At 39.9% G+C, this 15,828-nt stretch overlaps 1 protein-coding gene and 1 long non-coding RNA gene across 4 annotated transcripts in view; both read left to right on the top strand.

Moving 5' to 3' along the window:
- Positions 1–15,828, top strand: part of FBXL7 (F-box and leucine rich repeat protein 7) — a 414,211-nt gene that overhangs the window by 258,257 nt on the left and 140,126 nt on the right. The window lies entirely within an intron of this gene.
- LOC140695719 (uncharacterized) overlaps positions 5,096–15,828 on the top strand; it is a 38,367-nt gene continuing 27,634 nt past the window's right edge. The window contains exon 1 of the long non-coding RNA XR_012071555.1: positions 5,096–5,274. This is a non-coding gene — a long non-coding RNA (uncharacterized lncRNA). The remainder of the gene's footprint in view (positions 5,275–15,828) is intronic.

The following is a 15,828-nucleotide window of genomic DNA, read 5'->3' as shown; positions in this document are numbered from 1 at the left end:
TTTGGCTTTGTTTGTACCTATTTCACAGTCAAATTATGATGATGATGAGAGAATAGTAAGAAAGAATTAGGGAATCTAAGAGCCAAGTAGCTGGCAGAGTGAAACACAGAGATAAGCTCGTCTGGGGGTCCCGTCTGTCTAAATATCAGGGCCTCCCTCTCTTTAACATCAAAATATTTTGGAAATCACCATATGCATTACCCCAAAATCAAATACATGTCAAATGCTTAAAATAGTTAAAAAGTCAGGGAAAAAACATTAAAATACTGTAAGAAAATATAGCTTAATATTTATATAATTTTGAGGAAGGTAAGGACTTTATAAACATGGCATCAAGACCAGAATTTACAAAAGCAACCATAATATACATAGTTTCGTATCTGTGTAATAGGTAGATACAGTTATAATATTTTGAAGCTTTTGCATAAGAAACGATTAAGTGAAAATAAAGGTAGAAGAGAAACTGGAAAAAAAATGTAATTGCAACATAAAATTACATAACATCGGGTAACATAAGTGGCAGTATCTTCATTTATAAAAGCTTTTAGAAAACCAAAGAAAGAAAATCCTTTAACAGGAAAGGACAAAAAAGACTGTTCACCAAAGGAAGGGGAAATACAAGTGATGCCAAAACCTACTTTAAAATGTTTATCTTGGGCAGGGAGGGTATAGCTCAGTAGCAGAGCACATGTTTACCACATATAAGGTCCTGGGTTCAATTCCCAGTATGTCTACTAACAACAACAAAAAAATGTTTATCTTCATCAGTTGTTTAAAAAAATGCGTTTTAAACAGCAATGAGACACTCTTAAATTGGCATTGATAAAAAAAAAAAAAAGAAACGGTGCTATTCGATGCTGGTGAGTAAAAGAGAAACAGAACATGGTCACTATTGTGCTGCTGGGTAGGGGAGTTGACACTGACTGTCTTCAAGAGCAGCCAGTTGGCCACACACATTCAAACCCTCCACAGGTCAGGCCCTTTGGTCCAGCAATTCTGCTTCAGGGAAACTATTAGATGGAAATAATCCTTTGTATATGCAGTTATTTGTCTATGGGAGTGGTTCCCAACGGGGAATGATTTTGTCGCCCAGGCAATATTGGTAATGTCTGGAGAAATTTTTGCTTGTCCCAACTTGGGGGGTGGGGTGGGGTGCTGCTGCATTCGGTGGTTGTGGCACATTGACAACGCACAGGGAGACCCCCCAGAAAATAAGAATTATCCAGCCCAAAGAGTTAATAGGATGGAGGCTGAAAAATCCTGGTGTACATAAATGTTTACTCAAGTGACAAATATCCCAAAACAAAGGACTGACTGCAAACATCATGGTGTTTCTGTGTCATAGACCATTTCACAACAATTAAAATGTTACAGAAATATATCCATTGATACAGAAAGCTTTTCAAAACATATTACCTTTCAAAGCCAGTCCCAAAGCAGGGTGACCCTGTCTTTGATTAAAGACATAGACTTAATTAAATATACCTCTAGCATGGTGTTTACAGGGATTGTCTCCATGTGGTTGGGTGTGATTGCAGGTATTTTTTTCATTTATCTTTATAGCCTGATGAACTTGAATTGCTTTTATATTAGGAAAAAAATTAATAAAACTAAGTCTGATGAATATATTTTAGAAGAAAATCATATTATGGACTTATACATGAGTTATAATTTTAGTATCTATTGATTGAGAAAACACATAACAAAGAGCTACTATAATTTTATTAAATCTTTAAAATATATGTTTAGTATCAGAATAGATACTAAGATACTGCATGCTTTTGAAATATGCTAATGTATGTATTAGCCAACAGATTATTATCTTTTATTGGATTTGTTACAATAATTGTGGTTCCTGCCGTAAGCCAGGAGCTAGACATTATGAATTGTTGGCCATCCTATAAAGTGTTTCCAAAGGTGAAGCTACATCATATACACTTAATAGTTAACTTTCTTAGGCTTTTCCTACTTATGAAATTGAAATAGGGTTGTGTCAGAAAGCAGAAGCTATTATTATCATTTGTATGTTTATATCATTCTTTTAGTGGCAGGCCACAATTTTAAAGCCTGTTAAAAATGAAAACATGAAATGTGAATAATATGGGATCTACAATTAACATGAAATCCAGTCTTATCAAATGATTCCATTATAACCTTTTTCACTGTTTATTAAATGTGAACCATAGACTTGAAAGGGGACTATGATAATGAACTTTTCATCTTTCTTAGATGTGATTTTTTTCCCTGACTTCCACTGACCATCTTTGAAATAACTTAGTACATGATGTTGACAAGATTCTAAATTTGAAGGAACATTTTTACTTGTACTTAATCAAAAAATAATTATGCTTTGCAAATGCACTTTGTAACATTATTCCATATTTTTCTTTCTGGACTCTGTAGTGTATGTTCTGGAAATGTAACTGGTTTGTTATGATCCCAGTCACTTGTTGAATGTTTATAATATGCTATTCTCTCGGAGGTACTGATGACATTGAAGTCAGTAGATATTAGTTCATATATTCACTCATTCTCTTGTTCATTAACTATTTATTTAGCCACTAGTACATGCCAGGGCACTGGGAATATGACAGGGAACAAATGCCCTCTTGGGAATTAAATTCTGTTGAAGACTAGTGTCTGATCATGAGGAGTTCAGTGTCTAGTTGAGGAGGAGTCAGATATGAAAGAAACTATTTTGGTAACTCCTGTAACTGAGCTTGAGACAAGGTGCTGTCGGAGCAGAGCAACAAGAGATCTAACCGAACCAAAGACAAGCAAACCTGAGGGAAGGGTGCCTGATGCACGTGGTCACCTAGATGGAAAGGTAGGCATTTGCTGTGGGGGAAGTGATGGGAAATGGGCTGGCGGTAGAGCTGGGCATCAGCAGTGGCATGCTGTGCCCGAGAAGGACTGACCTTTCTCTTTGGAAGATGGAATGTGATAACACAAGAGCCTCAGCATATTAATAAGTGGTATCAGTCATGAGCCACTGGCTGCCTTAGAAGTGTAGCAGTGCAGAGCCAGCGAGATCTGGGAGATTATTTGTATTTTAAAGATGGAGGAAAAAACTTAGGTCCAGAAAGTCGCCAAGCAGGTAGGGCAGAGCTGGGAGGCACCTTCTGTCTTCTGCTGGGGCAGGATTCAGCGGCTCTCCTGATCGTCTGAACAGTTTATACCAAGTTACACACTCTGATAAGACACGTGAATACCACAGCTGAGCATCGTTCTGGGATTGTTCATGTCGTAGAAAAATGGTTAACCATGGCATTCCCTTATATGAGATATTAAAGACAGATTTTACTTTACAATACATTGCTTCCATGTTCATTTTCAGACACATCTTTATGGTATAAAACTCACAGTCCATTAATGGTCTGCATTTTGGAGATGCAGGAAAATAAGATGAGATGAGAGAGTCCTGGATGAAAGTATTCAGGACCTACCATGTTTTAACTGGGTATCCACTGAGATTTCCCACAGGTGCATCACCATCTAATAGAACATAGGAATTAAGCTCTTTAACTTTTTGTTGGAGTTTTCAATAAGTGACAAGTTGTGAAAACTAAGGGATCAGGCCCTCTGGACTCAGGAACTTACTATTTTGAAGAGCAAAGATGTTATCCCCATAACCAGATGGAGCCAGGAAGGTAGGGACCAAGGCACCTGCAGGAGTTCACTGCGAGAATTATTCTCTCTGTTGCAGTAATACGGTGGCGAGACTGGGATGGCGAGAGTGGTAGTAATAAGGATAAACTTCACTTATAACTCATAGATTGTCTGGATCAGTGAGTTTATTGGACCAAAAAATTAACTCCTACATAGCAAAGTATCAAGTGAGAAATATTTTAGCAAACCTGAAATAGGCTAGAAATAGCCAGAGAATGAAGCAGGAAAAATAACCAGTCATTTGTGTTTCCAAGTGACCATGGACAGTTACAAGAATGTTGCATAAAATGGAAAGTGAAAGAGGTAGGGAATGTGAAAATCGTTCATCTTGCCTCTGGACAACCACTTCCCTATCCTGACTGTTTTGTCCATTGTCTCAGTCAGGTACAGTGTGTGCACATGTGAACAGAAGGAGCAGTTAAGAAGTAGGATTATGCTGATGTTGGAAGCAATCTGTTTCTTCCATTTCCTTTCCACTGCTTCAGTGTTGCTTTCTGAGTAATCTACAGCATTAATTTTTTAAGTAGGTAATTTCCTTTTCCCTTTAAAAATAATTGTCTATGACTGTCTTGGTGCCAAAAATATCACAGTTAGCTTTCGGGCAGGAGAATGCCGTAAACAGGGACTCCACTCTCCCAGAGGTGTTCTTGTGCACGGACAGGGCCCGGGGCTTCGTGGCTGTGCACCTCAGCTCTTCTGGGTCTGCAGAGAGATCTGCTTAAGCCCTGTGTCTGGTCTTCCTGGTTCTTCACAGCCTTGAGCTCAGTGAAGTTTGTAACCAAAAGATTTACTAGTTTCAATCCATTGAATCTCTTCATTTCTGAAAATGTACCATAACTTGCTTCTTTTCCAAGAAATCTCTTAAAAGCAAATCCTAGTTGGAAATTATCTTAAAGATGTTTGAATCACCTTTTGAAATGAAAGTTCTCCAACTTCCTTTAACAAATGTGGGCTCCCAGTGTTAGTATACCAATACTAATTGCCACATAACGAATTACCCCCAAACTTAGCAGCTTAATGCAATGCACACTTATTATCTCACAGTTTCTGTGGGTAAAGAATCCAGGTGCAGCTTAATTGGGTTTTTAGTTTCAAGGTCTCAAAGTGTCAGCCAGGGCTGTGGTCGCCTCAGGGACTGGCCAGAAAGAATCTGCTTCTGGTCTCAGGTCACTGAGGCAGGGTTCAGTTTCTCACAAGCTCTTGGGCTGAGTGCTCAGTTCCTCTCTGCCTGTGGGTCAGCCGTGGTCCTCAGGTCATTGCCGTGGGGGCCTCTCCAGGATGGCAGCTTGCTTCCTCAAAGCCAACAAGAGGGAGAGTCAGCTCACAAGACAGAAGTCACAGTGTTTTATGACCTAACCTGGAAGTGACGTCACTTCACCTATGGCAGAGTCTATTGGTTAGAAGCACACTTGGGGGCGGGGAGGCGGGGTTCCCAGAAGCATGAACACAGGAGACAGGGATCATCAGGAGCCATCTTACAGCTCTGTACATTGCAGCCACTTTCGTCGTGAGCAGTTCCAGTCTGTGTATTTAATTTACTAAGTAAATTCAAGGTTCTGGATTCATACCTTGACTGGGCTACTGTCACTAGCTCTGTGACCTTGGGTGAGTTATTTAACCTCCCTAAGCCTCACTTTCTTCATCTGTAAATGTAAACCTGTAAAATGTGGGTTAAAGGAATGCTTCTTTCCTAGAGTTGTTTTGAAGGTTATTCGAGACACTTGTAAAACAGTTAGCATACTGTTCAGAAAATGAAGTATTGTCAATATCTAGGTTTTCTGGAATGCTGAAAGGGTTTGTAAAAATGTTTCAAAATAAATTTTAATTTAACATTTTGGTTGAAGCATATCTAAAATGCATTACATAGAGTCTTCCCAGGTAGTTTATACTAAACAGAATTTTGAGTCTTGATACTTTATGACCTTTATGTAAACTCTAATCTTTGTGTTATTAGATTGTGGCATCCTGGGTGGCTTTTGAGACGTTGGAAGCCATTGCCTCCTTAAATGGCCCCAGACTGCTCTAACTTTTGAAGGCTCATGCCTGGTTTTAATTTGATTTTTTTCTCTTGCTTTAATATTGCTATCAAGTACATTTCACTGTTATCACTGTGCTGCACGTAGCAGCCCTTCTCTCTTCCTTTTTTTTTATACCTTTTATCTGCTATGGGTTTGAAGTGGGGGAGTGGTATGTATTGCTTAAAAGATAAAAGAGTCCCACGTGTGAATCCGAGCCTTCCCTCTTGCTACCTGTGGACTGTGCTTAGCTACAGGTACTTAGCATCCCTGTGCCACATCAGTAAATGTGTGAGGATTTTCTAATATGAGAACAAAAGTTTATAAGTTTGGGCATATATTTTGAAACAAAGTATATTAGCATCTGCAAAAATTTTGGTGAATTCTAGTCACTGAAGTTTTGTTCCGGGATTACATCTAATGACATTTCTGTTTAGTACCAAGAGAATTCCTTGGCTGAAAGGAAAATCATGGTAACTGTCTCTTACTACCACGTAGGTTACATGGAGTGATTTTCTTTCCCCTGCATCGACATGTTATTGCAACTTGGCTTCCATACATTTCTGTTCTAGGGAAGGTGTTAGACGTCACTTTTGAGTTGAAAACACATGGTGTTCAGTTTATCCTCGCTAATAACAACTTTAAACCAAAGACTAAGTATGAATGTTTTGTTGCAAGGTGTTTAATAGACATGGAAAGTGATATTATATGTCACATTGCGCAGATCAGAAGCATGGCAATGTGACGTGGGCTCAGGAACTCACTTTGACCACAAGATTCTGCTTATACAAATCAACTAGAGTAAATGAAAATACAAGTATAGAGAGATCTGTTTTTTCATAATTTTCTCATCCCTAAGATTGAATGGCCCCCATTGGCTAAGGGATAGGCATAGTATAGGTGAACAATATTAGCAGATATTAAGGTGTAGAAGAAGTAAGAAAGGAAGAGGAAAGAGACAGTAGAGAGGCCTACAGAAGCCACAGATTGTGCCTGTGTGGTGAGGAGAGATGGGATCAGGCACCTCAGGCTCACAGGGGGCTGAGTTATGAATACCAAAGTGAATTTTCAATGCAGACCAACTGGATTCAAGCCCTAGTCTCTCCCTTATAAGTGTGTGGGTTTGGAGAAGTTATTTAATATCTCTACATTTTGGTTTCCTCTGTGAGATAGGATTAACTGTCACATTCACCCAACCAATTTCCTTGAGTATTGAATGAGAGACTGAGAATATTAATCTTAGCGGGATGCTAGACACAGTGTAAGTGTTCTGTATGCTTTGTTGCATCACTGTAATCTAGAGCAGAAGTTGGCAAACTTTTTCTCTAAGGGATGAAATAGTAAATATTTCAAGCTCCTGGTGCCAAGAGAGCAGAGTAAGAATATTGTGTAGATAGTTACATCACAAGAGATAAGACAAATTTCTACAAAATTTTTGATGACAAAATTAAAAATATAATAATGTAATTAAATGGGATTTTAAAAAAATACGTATCTACTAATGGAATTCTTTTGGCAGGAATATAATGTTCCCTTAAATTGGGGCTCAAAGGTGCTGTTTTGCTATCACCAAACTTTGCAAATGCTCATCCTTAAAGACCATTCTTGGCACAAAATTGGGCTGTACAAAAATAGGTAATGGGCAAGATTTGGCTTAGAGCTATAATTTGCTGCCCCAAAACAATTGTTCTCAACTTTTCTTTTATGGTCTCACCACTGACATTTATCATGCATGACGTTCAAAAATGTAACACACTCCTACGGCCATGACCAAGGTGGCCTCAGTTTCCAGCATAGTTGCTGTAACCATACCCTTATGTCTGACACACAAAAAAGACTGTATCATGCACAGACTTCTGTACTGTAGCAAACAAACACATAGCAACAAATGACCCAGTAAGCATCACAAGGGATCATGAGCAGCCATTTTGTTGTGACACCAGGATCTCTAAATGTTCCCACTCTTTAGAATAGTCCTCCAAATTTACAGCCTAAAGCCACAATGCACATCTACAAGGGCCTTTCAAAGAAAAAAAAAAGAAATTGTAAGATAGAAGAAGGGTTTTTTTGTTTATTTTTTTGTTGTTTTGTTTTTTTGTTCGGATGTGCTGAGGATACTGAAATGGAGACCCAATTATGTGCCAGTTGCTACATAGTTGCTGACTCCTTCCTGAGTTTTAGACCTGTACATCCACCCACAAGCTAGGATCTCGGCCTGGATCACCTACAAGTACTTCAAACTGATGCTGTAAAACTGAACTCATTTCTGAGCCCCTACTCCTAATAGTTCTTAAACCTGTCCCCTGTGAGCCTTTCTAATTACTATTTTCCTGGCCCAGGCTCTCTCACATGACCAGGCTTAAAATGTGCAGTGACTCACCATTTTGGCTAGGGGTAAGTCAAGGTTCCCTAACATGGTCTTCAGGGCCCACGTATTGGGACCTGAACCTGCGTCTCCACTTCCTTTGTGTATATCCTAGCATCATTCAATTCCCTGTCATTCTCTGCACATGCCTGTAGTGTTTCTTGCCTCCTTCCTTGCTCCTCCTGTCCCCTTTGCAGATAATCCTCCCGGTCCCAGGTCTGGATGCCTTATAGCCACCTCCCATCTTTCTGTGACGTCTCCCTTCTCCAGAACTCAGTGGCAGAGTTAGGTTTCACTCCCCTGAACCGGTTTTCCCCGCTATGCGAAAGTAGCGTGTTCCCATGAAACTTTTTGTAAGTCAAAATGGCGTAAAGTGAAGAAGAAACAATTACCTTCATTGATAAAGGTAAAAATCCTCTTAGGACTTCTTTGGTTGTGGAAAACAGGTATAAAGTAGGTCTTTGGTAAAAGTGAAGTGGTGTAAAGTGAACTTTTGAAAAGCAGAGGATACCCGTGTTGCCAACTGAGCCTCAGGCTGTCCTAAATGCTTTCAAGGAAATATCTTTGCTGTGGCATCTTTGCTGCATACATTTTTTGCCACGTAACTATTTGGCCATAAGGCAGTTTTGCCATAGAGGACAAACTAATGAGAAACACAAGAGGGACATTAAAAAGGACATAGTGAAGCAGGAGAAATATCAAAATTTAAAAGACTCTATTGTGAAATATAAAATATTTGAATACATGTGAAATGTGTGTAGGTTCGTGGCACAAGTAACTGATTTTGTTTTGTGGATTTTACCCAAGCATTTGTCTTCCACATATTTCACTCGTTGTATTTGATACTTTTTTGTTTTTGCTTGTTAATTTGTCTCCTCACTTAGCATCATACTTTTTATTGGTTTCCAAACACTAGGATGCATGTTTGTAACTGAGCTTTATGAAAGCGTCTGCACTGCTGTTTGTATCACATAACCATTGGTAGATGTTGCAAAGTTCCTTGGGAGATGTGGGTTCAACTCTGCACCTTCGAGGCCCTTGGCCTCTTTCTTCTCCAACGTGGTGTGTTTCAAAGAAACCACTCTTGGGCAAATCGTCATCATCTGTTGGCTCGGTAAAGCCATCATCAATAATGCTGCCAACTGGAAAAAGTGCTAATGCATTTTCAACCAGTTGAAACCAAACTGTCAAACCAAAAATTTTCAATCGGTTATTTTATTTTTCACAGCGAAATTGCCTTACAGCCAAGTAGTTATGTGGCAAAAGGTTTGCAGCAAAAATACCTGCGGCAAACCTGGTCATGGCAGAAGCAACTCATGGTGAAAATTCCAGGCACAGTCTTCAGCATGTCTGCACCTTCTCCATTGACCTGTAATAGTCTTGATGTGTCTGTCTCCCTCACTGCTCACTAAGACAATTGAGAATTGGACTATGTCTCATTTTCAATCCTTTGCACAGGAGTCTTGTCTAACGGAGGCATTCTGTAAACGTTACAGTGCAAGTAACTCTGCAGAACTGGCTTGCTGACACTGCCTTTATCTTGTCTCCATCATCACAGGGTGAAGGGACAAAGATAAGGAACCTTCAGGAACCTACTCTTTAAAAGTCTACTTTCAAGTCTCCACTTTCATTCTTACGTACACATCCATGATTATTTTGAAATAGAATCATTCCCATTTTAAAGTTGGCTCTCCATGTAATATATTTGTTCTTTCCAAATAGAGAAAGGGATTAGTATTTTTCTATCAGCTTACACTGTCTTGTACTTAAGTTTTGTGTTTTCTCCACCTTCATCAAACCAAGTGAATGGTAGGGAAGGAACTTGTAGTTTTCTATTTGTTAGACACTAAATGAGGAAATTCACTGTGCTGTAAGCACCCACTACATCCTACCGTGACGTGACAGACAGGGCTATCTGAAAAGAGGACAGTTTTCCTCTCAGCAGCCTCGCTTTTCCCTCTCACACCAGTGATAAACAATTCCATTGTACAGATCCGTAGTTCTCATTCAAAAGAGTGTCTTGAATTGTTGTGAAACAATTAAACACTTTTTGACTCTAAGGATAACATCACATAGCACATCGCAGAACCAAAACTAAGACTGGGCTCAGACTGGCTAATGTGGGATTTGCGTCTGCCTCCAGGAATCACAGCCCCTCCAGTTTGCGGAGGGCTTGGATCTGTGGAGCTTTTCTTCTAAGCCTCAGAATCACGGTGTATGTTTAGCACATCAGTTGTGAACGTATAGAGCTACTCTAAGGATAAGGAAAAACTGGGACACCAAAATCAGCAAGCATATATATAAAGAAAAGTTTGCAGAAGGCTCCTTATAATTAAAAAAAAAGGAAGCAATTTCTTGGAGGCTCATTTTCGTTCCTTACTGCTTGCCATTGCTAATTCATTGTTATTTTCAACATTATTCTATTAGTTATATGTATAATGATGAGACTCCAGCATTAGGCAGCACAAAAGGTAAATATTTGAAGACGAAAGCTGATGCCACTAAGGAAGCATACACACAGATTATATTTAAATACACTGTATGATTGTTCATAAAGTGACTATGTTTTAATCTAAGAAAGTAATAATGCATGTACTTATGGCAAGAAACTTTGTCACATTCATGTGTGTTTCACTACTTGCTGTCCTGTTTGCCTCAAGAGTGACTGTCCTCTTTTGACCTCTTCAACTTCATAATAATAATATCTAAAGACACACTAGGTCGCGTGGCTTTGGTTAACAAGTACGCGGTTTACCCCGTATCAGAACCAGAACTCTGGTGGTGGTTTTTGTTTTTCCACTGGTGTAGAGGGAATACCTGTATTTAAACTATTGTTATCCTTTCTTTATCCTTTCTTCATGTGCTTTAATACCCTTCTATTCTAAGGGTAGTGTGAACTCTAAAAGTAAGTACACATCAGTTGCTTAAAGAGGAACATTGTCACAGATTTGCTCATTCTTAATCCCCAGAATAGAAATGTAGTGTAGAACTCCAGTGAAGAGCAAAGACCACCTACATTTAGAATTTTGAACAATAGCAAACTGTGCTCTTCTGAGATTGTGCGCTCAGTCGTGACAGTACAGATATGTTGAGTTTCTCCATTCGCGCTGAGCCAGGCAAAGGTCCACGCCACACTGCATCCCTGCGCGCTGTAGTTACAGCCGTGCACAAGACATCAACTGGGGGATGTTGGTATGGGCTAAATATAGAAATGTAAACGTACATCAAAGCCCAGAAACGTGGACATTTTGATTCATTCGACCCCTATCTCGGGGCAGGCACGGCTCAATTTATCAAAAGAGCAGAGTCAAGATGCATTGTTTAGGGAAATGCTCCCAGGTATTGATCCAAAATATTGGCATAATATCTAAGTCCGTTTGCCAAGATCATCAGTCATTTTAACTCCACGACCACGCAGGCAGCAGGGCATAGGGCTGAGGCGGCTGCATGGGGAGCTATGGCCACGCTGTCTGCTGTCTTGCCACATGGCCTCTGGCATGCCACTCACTCTGTCGCCAGCTGCCTCCTCACCGGGGAATGCGGGAAGACTGAACTTCCAGGGACTGCCCAGCACTCTGTGTTGGAATTCTCTAAGAAATGATACTGTCCTTATTTAGCTAATTATCACTATTTGAGCATGTATCTTTAACATATCCATCTGGAACCTTCAAAGTCGACCCAGTATAGGTATGATGAATGTTCATGTCATGGGCAAGAGAACGCTCCAAAGGAGAAATTTGGCATCACCCAGACGCGATGCAGAAATCCCTCATTAATCCATACTGTACTCGTCTGTAGCTCGATCATCTATACTTTTTGTTCTGAAATGTACACGTATCTTCGATGTGAAAGAATGTTAAGCAAATCAACAATAGCAAATCAACTTTTGAATCCTCCATGTACCAAACGGTAATGTAACTTTTAAATTTGATGTGACACATTCAAAAGATTTCAAAACAAGTGGCTCTACACCAAAATAGTAAAAATCTCTAGTTTTGAAAATATCCCGCATCCGGATTGGAGGAGGTTAAGGAGTCATGACAAATAAATATACTGGGATCCTGGACTGGATCCTGGACAAGGAAAGAACATTAGTAGGGCAACTGACGAAGTTTGAATAAAGGCTCGCAGGTTAGTGAATAACACTGTCTCAATGTTGTTTTCCCGGGTTTGATCATCATGCTATGGTCGTATAACATGTTAACATTTGGAGAAGGGCAGCAAAGGGTGTATGAGACCCCGTGGTGCTATTTTTGCAACTATTTTGGTAAATCTCAGAAGGAAGAGTTAAGAATATTTCATGAATCAGATTTCTCACTGTCCTGTTCGTCTCCAAATAAACCAGTTCAGAGAATTTTTACTATAGTATCGATCTCTGGTTGTAACTTAATAATCCATATGGAATCACACACTGTTAAACCTGGATGGATTTATTCAGTTTTTTGGTGAAGGAAGGAAAAAAGCAGCAGTTAACAAGTAGTTAACTGAGTGTTAGTTTATTGCCAACTTAGTTGCTTCCCAGAATTCCCTCACCTATTCTTTCTTGCCACCCAAACCCTGACTTTACTCAGGGCCACGTGTGCCCCACCTGGGTGACATATCAGCCTCGTCTCTGATCTCCCAATCTCCCTTGCAGCTGGGGTGGCCACGTGAGGCAGTTCTGGGCAATAAGATAAAATGAGAGGATGCAAGAAATAGTTCGAGGAAAACTTTGCTTTCCTTACAAAAGGAACAAACACACCTGATTCCTCCCTTTCCTCCCCACTTTTGCCTACCTTGAATACAGCTATGATGTATGGAATTCTGGCAGCCGATTTGTAACTGAAAGGCAGAGCCCAAGAAAACTACAGAGGTGTCAGTGCCAAGGTGATAAACCAACCAGCAGCTACCCACCTCTAGACTTTCTGATAAGAGAAAAAAATGAGCTCTTATCAAGTTAAGCCAATATTGTGGTTTTTGTTATTTGAAATTGAAAATGTGTAATTTATCCAAAAGTTTTATGTGAATGATTTCTTTTCATCCATATAAACATCCCTTTGATATGGGTATTATTATCATCCTACCCGTTATACAGATTGGGAAACTGAAGCTTTTGGAGGTAATTGGAATCCAAGTGTGCCTGGCTCTAAGCCTCCTTCCTTTTCCACCACACCACACTGCCTCTACACAGTTATTTGTACACACTGTGTGATGGTGAAAATTCTAGATTATGCAACTTGCCCAGAGATACACAAGTAGTAGGGGTTATATCAAGACAAGACTTCAGATTTCCTTAAAGCCTGGCTTTCTATATAGCTCAGCAAAAGCAAGTAAGGCTTACAAAGGAATTTCCCCTTCTCTGATTCAGTTTTAACATCCCACACTCCTGTGGGACAGTAAGAACTAGCTGTCTTCCCTGTAATTTATAGTTAAGTCTTCTCTGCAACAAAAGCTGTGTTATTCGTCCAAAGTCACATCATGGGTCATCCGTAGACCTGAGAGGGATACCGGCTTCTTGGCACCTTGTCTGCTCTAATGCATGACATTTGCTTTCACTTCTTAATTGCTGTGAGCTTTTCCCTAAGCAATACATCTTATTGATACTTTCACTCTTCACTGTGCTGATAAATGTAGCCTCTCCTGCCCTGAAATGGGGATCAAATGACTCCAAAGCAGTGGAGGAACACAGTTCTCAACATTTTTCATTGGACTTTAGTTCATTTTCTTTTTAACCAGAAAATTAATGTCCAGCATATCCTCTTGTGTATGTTACTTTATTGGGTACGTACTTACTGCATCTGTGCTATGCTGAAGATATGTACAGGAAATCTGAGAGGTGACCATCAATACCGTGGTGTTCATATTGAAGTTTGGGAGGAGGGCAAATATCAGACCTGCTATAAATGGGAGAAGCTCTGACTGGGAGTTAGGAGATCTGGATAACAAGCCAGCTCTGTTTCTAAGAGGCTGATTGCTATAGTGATGTTAAGTCAGTACTGAGGATGGGTCTAGGGTCTTATTGTTCAAAAATATTTGCTGTCCCTCCCAGCCAGGCCCTTCTTGGCTCCAAAACCACAGTTACTTTGTCTAATAGAAGATGGTCAAGGGATGAACTAATTAAAAAAAGAAATTCTCCATGAATGAACTAAAAGTCTCATAAACTGATAAATTATGCATGAAAATTACAGGAGTAATATTAGCACACATATTCTGTACTTCTATTTTTCTAGCAGCTTCCACTTCCTCTTCTGTTCCACTTAATGGTGCAAGATAGTTAAACCTGAAGGAGGTGTTATGTACACAGGTTTACAGGTGGTAGCATCCTTCATACTGCTGGAAGCTGAGCTGTAGAGTATTTGGTGTGTCAATGAGAAAGGGGGCTGGTGGCTTGTAAGGCTTCTGAATCATTCTTCAACTTCAATGAAAATTATGTTCCCTTGGCAAGGGAACAAACAAAGCCCTGTCTTTCCAGAGCATGGAAGACAAAGAAACTAAAGACAGCTAGTTAAACAAAAAAGCTTTACATACTCTCATCACTGAAAGGCATGATTGAAAAAGCATGGCTTTGGGTATTTTAAAACTCGATCCCCTGCCTCAGCCACTCAAACTATGTCAACTTGGACCAGTTACTCAGACCTCTAAGTCTATTAAAATGAGAATAATACCCTCTTCATGATGTGACTGCATGAATTTTTAAAATATTGGCATAGACTATAGCACAGGGCCTAGCCAGACTCAGTAAATGTTTGGGATTAGTGGAAGAAAGAGCAAGTTCCCACCAGTGTTCTGTTCACCACTCCCTTCCCACCCAAAATAGCCTTCATTATTCCTCTTCTTATTTCCACATTGGTTCTTTCCACCTCTAACTTGACATGTAGTCTTTTAGCACCTCTTCAATTCTCTGAAGACCTCGGTAGTGACTAGGAGCTATGAAAACTGTGTGATCCTCTTTTTCCAAGGTCTAAAATACCTAACATAAACAGAATAGAAAGGCCAGATTAATGAAGAATGTTTATATATTTGCGCTGCACTCACTTAGCCCCACCCAACCTTATTGAATTGGGCCCCAATTTAAATATTTTACTTTAAGCACATTTTTCCCCCAAACGTTGGAGAATTTTTAAATAATGAAAGAAATTGCCCGTGGTCTAGAGTGCAGTGTGCTGAGTTCCATCCTGATTGCCAGTGCTTATTATACAGCAGAGTGGGGGCAGAAAATGAAGCGTGTGGTTTATAAGATTCTCTAAACTCTATTCTACTTAGAAAAAGGGAGTGAGTAGTGGATGTCACAGTCATTTTAAGGAAATGGACAGAAGAAAGCAGAGATACAGAAGCCCTACCATTCATTCAAATATTCCCATGTTGCTTGATTCCCTTTCTTTCTCTTTGCACGTGGGTCCTTCTTGTGTATTTTGTATTAGGTTTTCATTGCTGCTGTAGCAAATTGCTACAAACATAACGGCTTTGAGAAATGCAAGTTTACTGTCTTCCAGATCTGGAGGTCAGAACTCTAACTCAAGATGCTGGCAGGGTTGCGTTCCTCCTGAGGCTTGGAGGGGAGACTCTGTTTCCTTGATTTTTTTTTTCAACTTCTAGATACCACCTGCATTCCTTGACTTATGGCCCCTTCCTTAATCTCTCTTCACGTCTCCTGCCACTAACTCTGACCCCCTTGCTTCCCTCTTACAAGGACTGCTGTGGTTTTATTGAGCCCACCCAGATAATCCAGGATAGCGTCCTCATCTCAGTATCCGCAATTTAATCTGCACGTTTGATTGACCATTTTCTAGGGATTAGGAC

Source organism: Vicugna pacos, chromosome 3, assembly GCF_048564905.1.
Source record: "Vicugna pacos chromosome 3, VicPac4, whole genome shotgun sequence".
Lineage (NCBI taxonomy): Eukaryota > Metazoa > Chordata > Mammalia > Artiodactyla > Camelidae > Vicugna > Vicugna pacos.
The sequence above is the reverse complement of the archived record's forward strand: the minus strand, read 5'-3'. Positions and strand labels throughout refer to the sequence as shown.